Source organism: Saccopteryx bilineata, chromosome 4 (assembly GCF_036850765.1).
Source record: "Saccopteryx bilineata isolate mSacBil1 chromosome 4, mSacBil1_pri_phased_curated, whole genome shotgun sequence".
In the NCBI taxonomy this organism is placed as follows: domain Eukaryota; kingdom Metazoa; phylum Chordata; class Mammalia; order Chiroptera; family Emballonuridae; genus Saccopteryx; species Saccopteryx bilineata.
In genome coordinates, this window is record NC_089493.1 from 182,322,381 (window position 1) to 182,340,593 (window position 18,213).

Genomic DNA, 18,213 nt, shown 5'->3' on the forward strand with positions numbered 1-18,213 from the left:
GGGTGAGGTGCAAAAGGTGGTGGACAGAGCAATGGCTCTCTCCCTCCTGTCTCCTGTCTCCTTCTGCACTCTCCTCCATACCTTCTCCCCTATAATGCTTCTCTCCCTCTTCCTCCCCCTCCTCCCTCTCCATTGCTCTGTGTCCCTGTCTCTGAATCCCTGTTTCTTTCTCACTCTCATTCTCTCTCTCTCTCCTTCCTTTCACCCCCCTTGTCCCCCCAGCACCATGGGTCCTCCTGCCCCTGGAACTGGTCCCCCTTCCTGCCCCAGTGACTCCTACTACAACAGGAGGGATCAATGAGCTTCCAGAATGGGCTCAGCACATGGTGCCATGTCCCCAGAGAGAGCAGATGTCCCAGGACTTCAGTGGCTTGGCCTTCAGTACCCAGCCCTCCCCTCTCCCCCCCTCCCCACATGCTCCTTGGCCCCGCGAGACTCAGTCACAGCTCTCAGACCTCCGGCCAACCGCACTGGGGCAAGAGTGACTTTCTCCCCACATGTCATAAGCAGATTTTTAAAAGACCCATGCATGAACTCACTTTTATTGATTGTCTCCTTTCCTCCTGACACCGTTCCTCCTACCAGCCTATCCCTTACTGGGCCAGGAGCCTTCCTTCCCCACCAGGGCTCAGAGGACAGTCAGAAACTCAGCCCAAGAAAGAAGTCTCTCCAGGGAGGCGGGGAGAGGGGACAAGGCCGAGCCCCTGTGCCCTTTTTAATTCCACAGTCTGGCAAAAAAAGAAAACCTCAGGTCTGACTTTAGAGCCTTTGACACATAATTGGTAGCCAATTTTCCTAAGTGGTGAGTCAATTTTCTGCTTGTGAAATGTAACTTTACCCTGGTGCACACCAGGCCCCAGGGTTTTCAATGTGGCTTAACAGCAATTATATGAATGTTAGGAAGGGGGGAAGTGTTAAAGTCCCTACATTTACATTTTTTCATGTTTTTACCTCTTAAAGGGATAGAAAACCATCTTCTCTCCATCAAACCTACAAAAACCCACCCAAAGACAGACACAGGATTTCATGAGAAAGAAAGGCATTTCAAAGCCGCACCAAAGAGAGTGCTTTTCTTTTTTTTCTTTTTTTTTAATTCTCTCAAGTATTCAGACAAGTAGGGAGATGTAATGGGAAGGCCCACACGAGCTAGGGGTCAGGGTATCCTTTGCCTCCTTCCCCTCCAGCTATTTTCTTTGCTCCTACCCTCCTCCTCCCCTTCGCCCCTCCAAATAAATACCCAGGGCGGAAGGCCAGGCACTGGGGCCCTCGGCACGCAGCTCCCCCTGCACCCCAGGCGGCCGACGGCTCCCATCCACATGTGCGACTCATGTTTCGGCTTTCACTGGCGACAAACTGGAGCCGGGGCCTTTCCGTTTCGGAGGAACTCGCTACGTATCGCTAACAACAACACAAACACCGGCGGCCCCTGTTCTGTGCTCCGCTGCCCATGGTGCGCTCGGCACCAGGCTGGATTTATAGCAAGGAGCCCCGACTGTAAGAGGTAATTCATGAGTCCCCACAATGCCACTACTGAGAGGCACTGCGAGGGGGGACGACACAGCCGCGCTGCTGCCTCGCGGCTGGCCGCCCTCAGAGCCCAGCGCCACCAACACACGTGCAGTTTGTCCGCATTCATTTCCTTGTTGTTTTTTTCACTATTGGGTGGAGGGGAGTCACCTCCACCACCTTCCTTTTATCATAATTTGTTAAAAACCCAACAGACTGAAAATATATTCTTGCTCATTAATAATGGCAAAAGGGAAGTCATACTACCTTTATGTTTACACAAACCTACGTGGCACGCACATGTGTGCACACACACACAGGCTCACAATACATTTACATGGGGGGAAAAATTATTATCACTGTTATGAACTTTCCAGGAAAATGTAGTGTGTTTGCTTCAGAAGGATATAATCATTTTAATAAAACCAAATCTGATTTGGGGAGCATCTACTATGAATGAAGTTCGGGGAAAAGTGGGAAAGAAAACGAAGTAACTGATGTTAAAAATCACTGAAGAGGGGAACATGTGCAACGTCAAAATTCCATCAAAAAAGAAGACATCCTATGTCATATAGACATAGGTTTTTTGCTGGGCAGCCCCCAGAAAAGCTCCTATCTCAAATCAAAGAAGAAAATATTGTATGTGAACACTATCCTTTGGGCTATTAGACTCAATTCCAGCAGATACAGGGGGCAAAACCCACAGCAAAAACACACACATGAAACTCTGCCCCAGATTCTGTATTAAACCTAGGCTTGTCAGGTCTCATGAATGCCTCTCTGGTCTGTGGTTACAAGGTTTCCCGTTCAGCCTTCAGCAAATCAGTTTGGGGTTTCTCTAAATCTGAGCCACAGCCTGTCAAGATGAGCCTTGGCAACACCAGCCTTTTAAATCCCACGTCTTTCTTTCTCTCCCTAACTCTCAAATCGTCTTCAAGTTCCTGCCTAGGTCAGCCATTCCGAGCTGGAATTAAGAGATGGCCAATCCTTTACACCCTGAGGATTGGGAGCTGTGGCCCTTCAGAAGAGGCCCAGGGAAGTATAATTGTTTTAGTGAAGCTCACTGCCCCCTCAGTGGTCCATGAGACCCCGCTGAGCTTGGCTGCTTACCTTTGGCAGTAACCCAGGGCAGGTTCAGGAAACCATTCCGTGTTCCTGCCCTTACCCTTGTGTCAATGAAGCCTGGCACATCTTTTTTTGTGGTTGTAATTTAAATGAGACAACCAACTGCACAGCTGTCTCGGTCAAATTATGCAGGGCCATGTGGCCTTTCTTCCATCTTTAAAAAGTCCAGGGCACTTCTGACCATGTTTGAGGGAAGCCCAGGGGAGCAATGACCAACAAAAGGAATAGCGATTATGCCAGCAAAGGATGGAAATTTGCCTAAATGAATATGTTAAAGGCTGTGCTCAGAAAATGGAAATGTTAGTTTTTAAATAGAGGCAGAATGGTGTCATGATTAAGACCCTGATCTTGGGGGTCTAAAACAACAGGGCTGAGTGTTCCAGCTCCACCACTCCATAGCTCTGGTGACCTTGAACAAGATATTTAACTTCTCATAGCCCCAGTTTCCTCGTCTATAAAATGGGGGGAAATTAGAATACTTCCCACATAGAGTTATTATAAAGATTAACTGACAGCATACTTAGAAAATATGTAACATAATAAATGTTAGCTATTATTATCATCATCAACAGTAATTACAACAGTAACATAGAACACGTTAAAAGCCAATACCAGTCACCATGTCACGGGTCATCTCTACCCCAGGAAAAGACTAATTTTACTTTGCCTCTAGCCTCTTATTTTACATATTATAGAAGTAGGCCTTGTCAAACTTCAAGTAAAACTGATGTGACTGGAGTTTTTATCATTCTAATTTTATTTTATTCCGTTTATACTGCATGCAGTGTTTCAACATACCTTTCTCTCCGTCTCTCTCTCTCTCTCACACACACACACAAGTATGAATATAAGCATGTACATGGATGCATACTACACCAATACAAGCCAGCAGATATGCAGAGAGAAAATGAATGCTCATACCCCAGAATGAAAGGAACATAATTATTAACTTTATTTTGACAACTCTATTTGATGACACTCAATTAGGAATTGCATGGCAAAAATAAACTTTAAAATACTAAAAGCATGACCCATTGTATCTTTGTTCCTAAGGGCCCTTTAAAAGCTGAGGTTAAATTATAGTCAGATGGCAAGAGGATAAGGACCTCACCTCAGGGCACTTCCTTGGGATAAATGGCCAGTTCTTGTCCATGTTGGAAGGAATTGTTGGCCCAAAGCACCATGGGGCCAGTGACCCCTTGCTGGTCATTAATCGTTACCGAATTCCCTGGAACCAAGGTCATTATCGCTAATATAAACTTAAATAAAAATTCCAGAGACATATGGATTTCTTTTAATAGTTGGCCTTATTTCTTTTGGTTTTTATAGGGCATTACTATAGAATTAATGTTCTATACATTAGCTCTGTAGTTGGTTTGTCTTAACACTTGATCCTGCTTAAAGTAAAGGTTTATTAGACATAAAATAAGAAATGAAGGAAAGCAAACAAAAAACAGGAAATCCTGAGAGGGACTATTCTGTACCTGGCGTTCTCAGAAAGTCATTATCCATAAGACTCACAAGTTTGTTTCCTTGGGGACGTATGAAATATCATTATGTTTACATGTAAAGATTTAAGAATTTCAATTTTAAAATATATATAGATAGATAGATATAGATATAGATATAGATATATAGATAAAGAATCTTGTTCCCTTCCTGGACACAGTTTTGTTTCTCAGTGTCTCATCTCTGCACATGACAAAAGAAAAAAATGGTTTTGAGATTTTGTGAGATTCTAACTCACTTAAGGTTAAGGGATGCACACTGTATTCTCACACACAAGCACAGGGTACAAAGTGTATTATCTCATAGCTTTGTTCTAAAGATGCTCAGAGTTACTTGACCCTAAAGGGAACTATACACCCCCAGAAAGTACAGATACAAAGTAGAATATGCTGATACTTAACAACTATTTAATGAGCACCTTCTATGTAACAACTCAGTCTGTATCTTTCATACATCAACATTGAGGCTGTTTCACCTGGAAGACAAGTCCGAACCAAAGGAATCTGGTTAGACAGCTCTGGGTGCCACATAGGTAGCCTCTGCTGACAGCCCTTTGGGATTACTGTCTCACGGAGATGAATGTATTTGTCCATGTGCCTCACGTTTTACAAGGCTTCAATTTGCTTTCTAGTGGGTCCCTTCTTCATCTTGTCCAAGTTATGCTACCAATAAATTTAAATACACCAACTCAATTAGCCTTGTAAGATACATCGCCTAATGACCTCATCCAATAGCCCCCGCCTTCAGGTAAGAGTCACTGCCTTATCTTCCTTCTTATTACCTAGCTGAAACCAGAGACCAAGTGATGAAGGAGGAGTGAAAGTTGGTTGAGAATATTGCTGGTTGTTCAATTGCAACTGTGAGGTTGCTGTTTACCGTACAGTACCTGCTACCCAAGCAAATGTTTAAGAATAGACTATTGTCCAATGTTAGATATCAGAGGTGGCCAGATTTATAGGAGTATAGAGGATTGAAATCATTGAAAGAGAGGGAACCTTCAAGGTCCTAAGTGTCCAATTCTCTCATTTTATAAGTGGGGAAACCGAAACCCAGAGAAGTTTAGAGACTTGCCGTGGCTCACGTATCTGAATAACGGCGGAGGCAGTATTAAAAACCAGGTCTCCTGTGTCCTAGTTCGGCATTCTACATCAGGTTGCTTCTCATTTCCATGATAAATGAAAAATCCACCGTCGGCATGAGTGATTTCACTTATCGGGCCTACAATAGAACCAAAGCATCCTCTCTCCTTCACGTAAGGATATTTATTCTCGAAGTTGGATTCGTAGGAGGGAACAGTAACTTGAAGATTGAAAGTTAGCAAAGTAGTGCATTAACCTACACTGAATCTGTTGTATAATGAATTACTTCAGATCTTATGTTGGGAGTGAGGCAGGGGGCCAGAGGATGGCGAGAGAAAGAGGAATGAATCCATCGAATTGGTGGCGATTTGGAAAAAAGAAAGATTCTGACTGAATGCAATTCCCTTAACAGGTGAGTGCCTTGGAAGTGCCTCGCGCTACCTGCAGGCAGTCCCCTCTCAGGGACATGGGCCACTGCTTCTTTCATACACTGGATGCTCCCTGAACAGGTAGTGAATAAATTAACATGCTGGCTTCTTTGACTCTCCTATTTGAGGTCAATGAAAGCAGTGGGTGCCTGTCCTCATGGCCTCTGTGGACTGAAAACAATGGTTCTGAACAAGAACGTACCTTACTTATGAAACAATCTAGTATAGGTTTAGCAAAATTACCCTTTCTGAGTTCCGACATCAAACTATTTGGCGGCACGAGAAAATTCAGCTTGTTGAATGGTTTATAATAATTTGGGAAAAGGAAAAAGAAGAGAAAATACGTACATTAGAAATTTCCTCCCTTTTTAAAGTAGGGCATTGGCCCCAAATAACCAGACAGCGGACGGAGGAGAGAATGGCAGCTCTTGGCTCCGTTCGGTCGCATACTTGAACCAAGAAGGAGAGTCTGAAATTTTTTCATATCAGCCCAATCATAATTCAGAAGCTGAGATATTTTGTTGCTTTCTCCTTCCCCCCACATCCCGAAAAAGTATAAAATATTACTCGTCCTTCCTTCCCGCTTACCGGCCGAACACCCCTCTGCCTTCTGGAATCACTCTCCGACAGTTCAGCTTGAGACTATGCCGGGGGCTCCTAAATTCTCTCAGCCCCCACCTGTGACTTCTGCCACTCCGCGGCAGTTCACAGGTGTGACAAGCCTGCTCGGACTATACTGGACACAAAGGCGATTTTAAGGAGGGGGACGGTCAATGTACTTTTCCCCCCTTTCACTATGATTTCGTCAGAATTATATTCTACAATGCCTCATTCCCTTTATTATTATTTCTGGAAAGGACAGTTTATTAAATTTGTTTAGGATTAAATAAAAGATAATTGTTTTAAATTAGGACTTACTCTGAAACTTGCCAAGTTCAATATTTATATATGTCAGTGCCTTCCAGAGAAAGATAATAGAGACAACTGCTCGTGATGAAACATCTAGAATAGAAAGAACTTTTATAAAATTCTGACTGGAGGATGACTATTGATGAAGTAGCTCTGATGAATACAAACAAAAATTATTTTTTTGTTGTTTGCACAGTGTTAGGACATCGCATGAACAAGCACAGTTACACATGATTGAAATATGTGAGCTTTTAAAAATAAATTTACACTTTACTGTGGGGTAGTCTGTAGCTTCCTCTTCCCCATGTTATAATCTCTTAAAAAAACAATTTAACATGTATGTGCAGTGTGTCATCCTGGGCCTTGTTGGAGCGATGGAGCTCACAGTTCCCTTGGGACAGAAAATCCAGGAAATACAACTTACACCTTTCCCGGAGGCTGACCTCGCACAGGTGACAGGAGAGCAGAGGAGGACCCAGATGGCCCAGAGCGGTAGCAGGAAAGCCACTAGAATCAGAGCCAGAGACTTGGCTTAAGGTCCTGGCTCTGAGGCTAATTAGATCTTTGGGCAACATGACCAAGCTTCTCTGGACCTCAGCTTTCTCATCTGTAAAAGGAAGGGACCGTGCTGAAATTTCTGAGTGTCTATTCAGCTCAGATGAAAACCTGGTCTCTTCCTACAAGCACCTAGATTCCTCAAAAAACCTACCCTTGGGACGTGGACAGGTTATTTCTTAGCTTCCTGGAGCTAAATTATTTATTCTCCATCTCCATGAAATGGGTACAAAAGTCCCTCTCTGTGTTGTCATGAGAACAAAAACAATGTAGGTCACGGAGCTTCCTAAATTGAAAAGAGCTGAACCCATATAAAATCTGTATTTTGTTCCCTCAAAGAGGTTGATGACTAATCAAATTAAAGTGCTAGCCTCCCCAAAATTCAGTCCATCTTTGTACAGATCAAAGGCTCTTAGCTAAAGAGATGAGACTAACAGCAGAATTCTCAGCGTCAGCCAGAGCTGGGTGGGAAAACCTTACCTATGTTCTTAAGAGCACCTCAAATATTCCTCATTGTTTATAAACCTGGCTGCTGAATCAAACCTCATTAGGACCCTTTTGGCGGAGCTCAGAGACTTGTCTAAACTACAAAATATCTAAATGGGGGGAAGATTCAGTAAGTAAATGTTTCATTAGTGAATAAAGATCCCACATTTCATTCCCGAAAGAAACCTCTCATTGTATTATATTAGGCCCATCGGTCGAGGCACAGAGCTAGTTTAATAAGCCATAAGGATGCGAAACCTTCACTGCGAGGGGGGATACCTGCAAAGTCCCCTGCTGAAGGAGACCCTCGGGAGCATGCAGTCCACCCACGGCCCTGTCTTGAAACCAAACAGATGAAGCTATCTGCTAGAAAATCAAGATTCCCTTTCACTTTTCCACAATTGCAAAGTTGTTTGTGGGAGGCCCCGAGAATCATTTATAACTGAGAGAACAAGAGACGCTACCTTCAAACTCCAGTTTCAATAGGGCCCGAGAGCCTCCTGGAAACCCAGAGCTACAGCACCACTTGCTATGCCCAGAGAATACGAGCAACAGATAAAAGCAATCCAACCCAGAAGAAATAAGGGGCACTGTAGAGCATGGGCCCATTTCTTTTTTTTTTTTTTTCTTTTTTTTTCTGAAGCTGGAAACCGGGAGAGACAGTCAGATAGACTCCCACATGCGCCCGACAGGGATCCACCCGGCGCGCCCACCAGGGGGCAACGCTCTGCCCACCAGGGGGCGATGCTCTGCCCCTCTGGAGCATCGCTCTGCCGTGACCAGAGCCACTCTAGCGCCTGGGACAGAGGCCAAGGAGCCATCCCCAGCGCCCGGGCCATCTTTGCTCCAATGGAGCCTTGGCTGCGGGATGGGAAGAGAGAGACAGAGAGGAAGGAGGGGGTGGGGGTGGAGAAGCAAATGGGCGCTTCTCCTATGTGCCCTGGCCGGGAATCGAACCTGGGTCCCCCCGCACGCCAGGCCGACGCTCTACCGCTGAGCCAACCTGCCAGGGCCGGCCCATTTCTTAGTAACATACTGCCACAGCTTTTCCGTCTCTGTAATGTCTGTGTCCCTTAGAACTTCGATCCGTAATTCATACCCTTGTTTTAAATTCCCATCCTATGAAGAACAGCTGCCCATTTGTGTCAACAACTCTAGAACCAATCAGTTCTAGGGAAAGAACTGAAGTTGAGTTCTTTCTCCAACAATCAGGGGGCTGAATACCTGACTTGCATGAGTTGCTAGTTCTCAGGACCTCCCAATCGCCAGTGGTGGACATGCCAGGGACATGGCTGCTCCTACCTAGGTGGCCACCATTTCAGTCAGGCCCCCCCTCCTAATTTCTACAGTATCTAAGTGACAACTGAAACCCAATGGGTGCTCAAAGATACAAATGAAAGCCTGCTCACACCACCACGTCTGGGAAACAAATTCCCAGGCAGTCTCCACAGAGAAGCAGAGAGAAAGAATAAGACTGAGAAGAGAAGCAGACACCTCATGTAAAACAGTCTCCTGAAATTCATCATACCAAATTCCCATGGCATCGCAAGGAATCAAACCTGAGTCTGCCCTGGTTCTTTTGGGTTATGTCATTATTAAATGTTTCAGAAACATTTTTCAGCCCGTCTATCAGTAATTTCATGAAATAAAATGCTAACAATTCAAAAATAATGTTGAGAACCCCATGATTCAAAAGAAAATACTAGTAGGAAGCTAAACAGCACTCTAAAATAAAGAAAATGACTACTGTTCTGAGAATTATCAGGAAGAGCCCTGAAACACGAACACTGCCATCCATATATAAGAAATTATTCAAGTATGCATTTGAGCAATTCTGCATTTTAATTTAACCCTTTGAAACATTAATCAAACCGTGGCTAATTATAGGAATTAAGGAATTAAACGATGGAATCTTCTAAAAGATATTATTTAAAAGGCAGTTTATACAATTACTTGTATAGATGTTTGCTTTAAAGAGGAAAACAGTTCTACTATAATGAAAAGGGTCTTAGAAAATTAAATTAACAAGGGGGGACCAGGCTGATATGAAACTAAATTAGCATCAAATGCAAATTACAGGGTACTTAATGGTAGAAACAGGTGCAGAGAAGAACCCTAAATGAGATAAATGAATAAAACATCCCTCTCCACAAATGTGGAAGCTGACACAAAGTCAATGATATGAATAATTCAGCAGCCTCCACACTGCTGTTGAGGTCAGTCTGCCTTGACCTTTGAAACAGGAAGTAAAATTCAGTTCAAATTTGAGTGACTGGAAATATAACAGTTATTTGTTTTTTATATTAAAAAAAAAGCCACAATTTTTTTTTAAATACAGATACAGGAAATATGCAATAGAATGACAATTTGAACTGAAGAGAAATTACATAATCAAAGTAGTTGGTAAAATTTTTTTAATTATTAAATAAAAATTTACTCAAACCATATTTCAACAAGAAAATCCTTAAAATAAAGACAAGTAAAAGTATATATACCATACAGTGCTCAGCTTATTGATCAAACTTCCTGTGAGAAAAAAAATTTCTAAATTTTTACCCTTTCCTCAAATTATTTTGTTAATGTTAATGTAAAAAGAAGCATGTTACAATTTTTAAAAAAATAACCATACATTTGTATTAATAAGGCAAAGTAATCTCTCACATTTGTAAGACAAAATTTGGTTAAATTAGATTTTTTTAAAATCTTTATGAAGCTTTTTTCTAATCCTTCAAACCCTGATTTAATAAATGTTGAAGCCCCCAAATTAGTTGATCTTATAAAAATGCAACCCAGGTTCTAAAAGCATACCATTCCCAAAACTAAATGTCTACCGTGGTTTTATGTGTCTTTTATGATTTTTTTCCCCTTCTTTGCATGCTTCAGAAATATTTTATACAGTCAACCAGGGGAAGTGCCTCCCTCACTTCAAATTGAATTTGGTGCTGCTCAAGATTAACATGGTGTGGCAACAAACCGATTTCTATAAGCTAGGAAGACAGCAAAACACGCATGGTGTATCACCCGCATCCTTAGTTTACAGAACGGCATAAAAAGATGTTTCATAATAGTAGTTATCTCTGTCCTCCAATTGGTTCAACTAAGGGGACCCAACACTTGGCTATCTACTTTTCATCTATCTACTGTGCTTGTCAGATAAAAGATTATGTTGAAAGATGAGCTTAATTTTATTTTGTGGATTTGGAGAGGGTTAAAGCTACACACACACACACACACACACACACACACACCAGCCATGCAGGAGAGAGCAGTGGCAAAATAGGTCTACGATATAATTACCACAGGGACAAGTTTGAGAAATGTTCCTTATAAACCCAAGTGTTTGGCAGAGGCAAAATTGAAGAGGCAAGGTATGCGTTTTGGGGTTGTTGGGTTTTTTTTAATTATTATTATCATCGTATCAGCTAAATCACTCCTCACTCAACATTTAATAAAGGGTGATAGACCAAACACTGCTGATTTGGGGCTTGGCGTAATGACTGACCTGAGCGAAGGTTTGTGTACAGAGTGGCTCCCCATTAAATAGGGCTCTGTGGAGCCAGCTGGTTCTCATTTTGAAACAACCGGTTTCTCTATCCTCAAGTGCTAAAGAAAATAATCCCCGCGATCTATGACTACACACTTTCACAGAGGCAGCAATGAGAGTTTGATTGTGGAGATAATTAAAGTCATTCCTGGAACTTCCAAGAAAGAAAAAAAAAAAAAAAAGGGAGGGGGGAAGAGGTGGGGTCGACAAAAAGAATCGTCAATGATCGAGTTTAAAATTAAACTATGACAAATCATTCTGAGTGCAGAAGAGGGAGGAGGAGCCCCCACCCTTCACGGAATTCAGCCGAACCAGCTCTGGTTTCTTCCCCACGGGGGGAGCAAGGGGGCCACTCCAGGGGGAGGCCAGAGATGCCATCAGTCAGGGCCACGGCACCCTCGTGTCTGGCTTGGACCCCCATGTCCAGTTCAGAGGTTGAGGAATAGAAACGCAGGCTGAGAAAGTCCTTGTCACTGATGACGCATCACAATGAGGTTGTTTGGGGGGTGTTTTTTTTTTAAATTTCAATCTGGAATAAAATTGCCGAGGAGGAATCTATATGGATTCTTTAACAGATAGGCATTCCGGGCAGACCTGAAACACTGAGGCTTTTATAATATTAAGAAAAAAGCAAAGATGATGTGAAACCTTCCAAGGCACGGGTTTTTGCCTTTGTTTTAAATGCTATCCTGTGTTCAAATAGTCTGAATGACATTTGGCTAAACCTGGGCGCCCTGCACCCCTGCAGCTTTCACGGACTTTGGGGGGGGGTGAAAATATGAGTCATGTGCCTTACTGCACTATCTACCTTTAACGGGAAGAAGAGATGGGCTCCATGAGGATGATGTGGGACCTCTCAACCTGATTAGTTCAGCACATTGCCCCTGTGGATGACACCGAATCTGTAAAACGAGGGAGAAGTTCCTTCCTTGAGCAGAGGCAGGAACCCCCTTAAGCCACAGAGGCAGCCTATCACACGCCAGCGGCCTCTGCTCCTCCTCCCCTTTCCCAGCTGGAAGGTCAGAGAGACCAGCAGACTCGGAGCCTGATTGGATTTCGTGTCCTAAGGACAGGAGGCAAGCTCCCGTCTGCCCAGGTGGCCTTGGAGAAGGCTGGGAAAAGGGATGCCCTGTGGGCAACTTCAAGCCCCTTTTTTTCAGAGTCAACCAGGCACATGATGGGATTGGGGTGAGGGGAGGGGGGGTGGAGGGGAAGGAACAGAGAGAGAGAGAGAGAGAGAGAAAATATTCATTAACCCTTCAATCACCAGAGTAGCATGCCAATATTATACCTCCCTGAAAGAAAATAAATGAATTCTTAGATCTTCTAACATTACATAAAAAAAAGGCACCACGGAGACATATGTAACCCTCAAGCTGACTTCCCATTTGATGTAAGAAGGGGAGAGCACCAAGTTGCCATGCAAAAACATAAAGCTTTCACCAAACTCTCGGAAATCTGCTTGTGTGCAAAGGTGGCTACATACATGTATGTGTGTCTATTTTTTTAATTCACGTCATCCTGAGTAATAGACATACTAGTTACCAGAATATATTCTGGAAATTGTGCTTTGTGAGAATGTCAACAGCAGGGTTTTCCCCTTACTTGTCTGCTCTGTGATTTACTTGATCAATTAAACAGTTAGGCAACTAGGGGATTTGCATGGTAATCGTGTGAAGATTAACATTTTTAAGCATAACAAATTTAACATTTTGTCTTCCATTTTGCTGTTCCTCCTCATTCTTTAATGACAGTGCCGTCTCACTTTATTGTGTAGTTATAACAAGCCCGTCTTTACGCAGAGAGATGAGACCACCAGATTCAATAAACTGCATCTCTGGCTTCTTTCCTTCTTTCCTCCATTTCACAGAAACACATGCTAAGCACCTCTTGCACAGGAGCGAGGCCCCGGGCTGCCTGCTGGGGATACAACAGCGAGCAGCCACACATACGGCTGCTCTCTGGGGCTCACAGTCTACCCCCTAAAGAGTTTATCTGCCTTGGTAATACCAGAGGGAACTAAAACTGGCATTTCATAGCCGGGGAGAGTCTTAGAGCTCTCTCCATTCCAGCTCTTCTTTTAAAAATAATATTGTCACCTTTTACTGAATATGATTTATGTGCTAGGCATTGTGCTAAGTGCCCTCCACGCATTATCTCACCACAACCCTATAAAGGAGGAACTTCGTCTCTTATCCCGGTGTTACAGATGAAGAAACTGGGGCTTAAGGAAGTTAAATGATCTGCCCTCAGCCCCACAGTTAACACTGGAAGAGCTAGGATTTGACCCGAGGTGGTCTGACTCCACAGCCTGTGGTCTTAACCAGTGTGTAAACTCTGCCTTGAAGGAGCGCAAGAAAGCCATGAGTTTGTCCAAGTTCAATACCACTGAGTAAGAGCGAACAGCCCAGGGATATTTTTCCTCTGTATTATGATCCCTACTTAAAATAGCATTCCTCTATTTTGTTTTAATTAATACGTTCTTTGTTTAGCCTTACTATTCTGACTTATTTTTTTCCCCGACTCTGAGGCACTGAAAGCTCCCTGAGGTCAGGAACCACGTGTCTTATTTACTGTTACATCACTAACCCTGAAACAGTGCATGGCGTATAGTAGGAGACCAATAAATATGAAAAGGAAAAAAAATGAGTGACTCCTCATCCAAGAGACTTAACTACCATGATAAACTTTGGTGAGTTAGTTTCACTTGTAAGGAAGTTCCATGGTGGCACTGGCCACATGGCTCAGTGAATAAAGCATCATCCTGGAGCACCAAGGTCACAGGCTCAATCCCTGGTCAGGGTAGAAGAAGCAATGAGTACACAACTAAATGAAACTAAGTGGAACAATGACATGATGCCCCTCTCTCTCTCTCTCTCTCTCTCTTTCTCTCTCAATTACTCAATGGACAAATTTTTTTTTAAAAAAAGTCCCATGGTAATGATCACATTAATAATAATAATTCACATGGAATATATTCAAATTGCAAGACTACCTAATGTGCCAAGCCCAGCAATAGGTATTTTAACCTTTGCAACTCTTTAAAATAGAAATGGTTTTTGCCATTTTAAAGGTGGGAAAGAAAACTGAGTCTCCTGAGGCCCAGGTACTAGTAAGTAGCAGTGGTAGGATTTGATCCCTCAGCCAATGGACTCCAAAAATCTATGCCTTTTCTAGACATTCTGCCTTCTCCCAGACATCTCATTGGAAAAAGCGGGAGAGGGCCTGTTTTTCCCACATGAAAACACCGTGGTTGACTCACCAAATGAAATGAGGACATGAGAACTCAAACACTGCTCTAGCAATGGGTATGACAACTTCTAAGTCGTACATGGAGAGGATGAACTATGGATACCAAGAAAAATAAATGAAACTCTATGCAATGCTGAAAACAGTAAACTTTTTTTTTTTACTGAGCAACTGAGGAAGGAAAAAAAAATCAGGCTGGGAACTAGGAAGTGAAGTCACTTTGCAAGTATCATTCAGATGTAAGTTACTATGGATTCACAAAGGGTAGAGATTTTGTGTTTGTTTTAAGGTGGTCATAGGCCAGGATTCTGATGCTGGTCAGAGAACTTCTGCGTGGTCAGAACTTGTGCACCTGTAGCCACAGAAAGGAGGAGTCAATATTTTAAAAGATATTCTGAGGCTAGAACCTGGCTTTAAGAGAATACCAAGATCATGCAGAAAACCATGAATTTTCTACACTGCAATAGCTCCAGAGATAAGCAGGTTAATGCTTAACCAACTTTATTTTCTAAAAAACTCTTCGATAAATAAAAAAGAAACTTCTCATTTTTTATCTTTGACTTTGTCTTTGGTGTGTGTGTGTGTGTGTGTGTGTGTGTTTACATGTGAGAGTAACCAAACCTGATGTAGGTCCAAGATTCTTCAAACTACCTTTTCATTTTGTGAGGGACTTCAATCAATAGCACATTCAAGACTATTAAAAACGATATTGGTGCTCGCTTCGGCAGCACATATACTAAAATTGGAACAATATAGAGAAGATTAGCATGGCCCCTGAGCAAGGATGACACGCAAATAAAAATAAAAAATTTAAAAAAAAAAAGATATTGTCATATATTACCAATAGATCAGAATACTAATGGGAAGCATATCAAAAATTGAGAGAAATCTCAATAGTTTATCTATCAAACAATAATAAGTAAGTTGCACGGAGCATGATTGTCAGATCTTCAGATTGAGTAAAAAAAATTAAAAATAAAAAGGCTTTAGCCGAATCATGGTTTCTTTGGCAAGGTAGATAAGGGAACCTCCGACCCCGAGTAGTTATTACCGCAACCTTTACATGAACCAAAATTCAAAAATCTTATCAAAACCCTACACAATATCGATAGTAACCATGTCCAGCTTAAAAATGCACAGGCGCCATGTGATTCTCATTTTCTCTTTTTTTTCCCCCCTGCCCTGGACCTGAAAGTGTTAAAGAAAACAATAGGAGAACAAGTAAGTGTACAGGGTAGGATTTACTGGCATTTACTTTTAATCTATAGCCCTTCACTCTGTAGCTTATCGGGCCTCTGTCAGTCCCTTTTGCTCCTTTATATTTCATGAGGAGCCCCCCATGCTGCTACTGAGAGACAGAGCCCAAGTGTCTATAAGCTTTTTGTCAGGTAAAAAGAGAAGAAAAAGGAAAGGAACAAGAGGAAAAGCAAAGCTAAGAGGCATCTATTAGATGTCACTAGGCTTTTGTATTCATGTCAATGATTCAGGATTAGAGTATTTGAAATAATCTTATTGAGAGGAATCAAAAGGGCCACCGAGGGAGAGGAGGCTCTGTAGCATATGGCAAAGGCACGAACAATATCTTATTAAAGATGTGTTGGCTAACACTATTACTTTATATTATATTACCAAACTATTGTGCCTCCCACAGTTAGCGGGACGGTATAGTTACCGAGGGCCGTTTTGGAGGTTATCGTGGGGGACCGCGCTATATCGTTTGCCAGCTTGTCTTAGTGAAGCCATGACAAGTAGGGTTTGGAGGCAAGTTTGGAAATGGATCCAAGCACTTCACCTTGAAAAACAAAAATCCCCAAAGCACAGAGAAGACCACTCTGTTCCTATGTGAAGTGGCGTATATATACGTTACGTGAATCGAACGCCAACAGCCTTCTCTCCTTCAGAATCACTTTCACTAAGTGTACATCATTTGCCATATATGACCCCTACCTCCCAGGGAATTATGCAGTTTTGCTGTTTTACATTTTGTTTTGGGTTTAGTGGGGTTTTTGGGGGAGTTGTTATTTTTTTTTGGGGGGGGGGGTGGCTTGACTCTCCTTCCCATAAAGAAAACACACACACACTGAAACACAGAACTTCACACTTTAGCAGGATTAAGGCAATTAAAATTCTATTACAATAAGTACTGTAACGTTAAAACCTTCCTTTGCTTCCGGACAAAGGCTTGTAACTGGAGAAAGAGTTTGGGAGGGAGATTTATCTTCATCTACCCACACCTTTAAAGGCAGCAAGCAGCCAAAGACAAACCTGTACTGTTCACCATATTTCATTGATTGCAATTGGAGTATTTAGGTCACTTTTATATTGTCCTGGACAGTATATAGTTACACAGTTTGTATAGGGAGGGATGGGCTGAGGGTGGGGGAGGGAAGGAAGAATTCGTTGTCTATTTCAAATAGTACCTCACATTTAAAATGATCAAAATACCATCTCTTGATCTGTAGGAACCTCAAAATAGAGTTGTTGTTGTTTTTTAATCTGGTCAATTTTTATTAAAGAGTTTGGGCAGGTTCTGGCAGCAGGAGAAACAAAGGAAATTCATCAATGAAGAGTTTCAGTCAAGAGGGTTTCTCCCCCTCCCCCAATCTAAGCAACTTCTTTCAGAAAAGTAAAAGCATAGTTAATGCAGTGATATAGTCTCATCACAAACTGATGGTGCGAAGTTGCTAGATGACACACCGGGGACTTTGTACTGCTTTTCTGTATTTTTTTTTCTTGAACCATTACAAAAGTAAAGTTATGATGACATGGAGGAAAAAAAACACCATGAACTGACACCCGAACCAGTTACACATATACACGGCTGATTCTCTGAATCTCCCTTAAATATATTTCTTGGAAGTTGCTGCCATTGTTTCCTTTACAGGAAAACCACTGTTGTTCATTATACAGCGTCTGTAGTAGTATTATGCCGTGTAAAACTACTTTGCATTATGATATATTGTCAGCATATCTGAAGTGCATTTTAATGTATCCTGGTTGTATATTTGGGAATAGCTGATAGCAAATGGGATACAGACTGCTATTAGCTTATTGTATTTGTTATTTTCTTATCACGGCAGCAAACAGCAGAAAAATGTACAGGGTTCATCTCATATTCAGAATGGTATTATCTGATATGTGATAAAATTTAGAATGATGCTCTCTCACATAAGTCTCATTCCTAATAATCGCATGTGAATTCCCCACTGAGAAAACAAATGTTTAAATACACTACAGTGAATAAACAACTGTAAATTCATGCTCGGTGTCGACACTGGCGTGTCACTTTGGGGAGAAATGTAACCCCCAAACCAACCAAGAGGAGAGCAATTATCCTGCCTGGAGCAATTTTAAAAGGTGAAGTCCTCCTCCTTTTATGTTAAGCCAGCAGTCAAGATTAGGAAATCAGGTGGTATAAAGGCCTACTCTCTAGGAAATACATGAACACTTCTGGTTTTTCATGCACCAGACAGTCATTTCTTTATTTTACAGAGGAATTATCTTTAGGAGTTGGTCCTTCTAAAAACTAGATAAAAACCAAAATATTAAGAGTTGAAAGGTCAGTGAAATTAAGCCAAGAAACTCTGTCTAAAAGCCTCCTTTGCAACTTCAATAAAAGTACATGTTTATGTTCCTGTTAGTGGAGGACTTTATTTTTACAGAAGATTTAAAAAAATGTTAATAAAGTTGGGGATTTATATTTGTTGATAAAAGAAGGAAGTCATTTATTGTTGAAGGGCTCAGATGCCTTCACAATCTTATGATTTTGAGTTTAGGAATTAGAACACACCCCCTACCTCGTTCAATAGTGGGGGGAAAAAAC

At 42.0% G+C, this 18,213-nt stretch overlaps 1 protein-coding gene and 1 non-coding gene across 9 annotated transcripts in view; one reads left to right on the forward strand and one right to left on the reverse strand.

Annotated features, from left to right (window-relative positions):
- EBF1 (EBF transcription factor 1) overlaps window positions 1-18,213 on the reverse strand; it is a 389,332-nt gene that overhangs the window by 342,228 nt on the left and 28,891 nt on the right. The gene's annotated exons all lie outside the window — the stretch shown is intronic.
- LOC136336951 (U6 spliceosomal RNA) lies at window positions 15,103-15,204 on the forward strand. Its single transcript, XR_010731685.1, has one exon. It is a non-coding gene; the product is annotated as a U6 spliceosomal RNA (small nuclear RNA).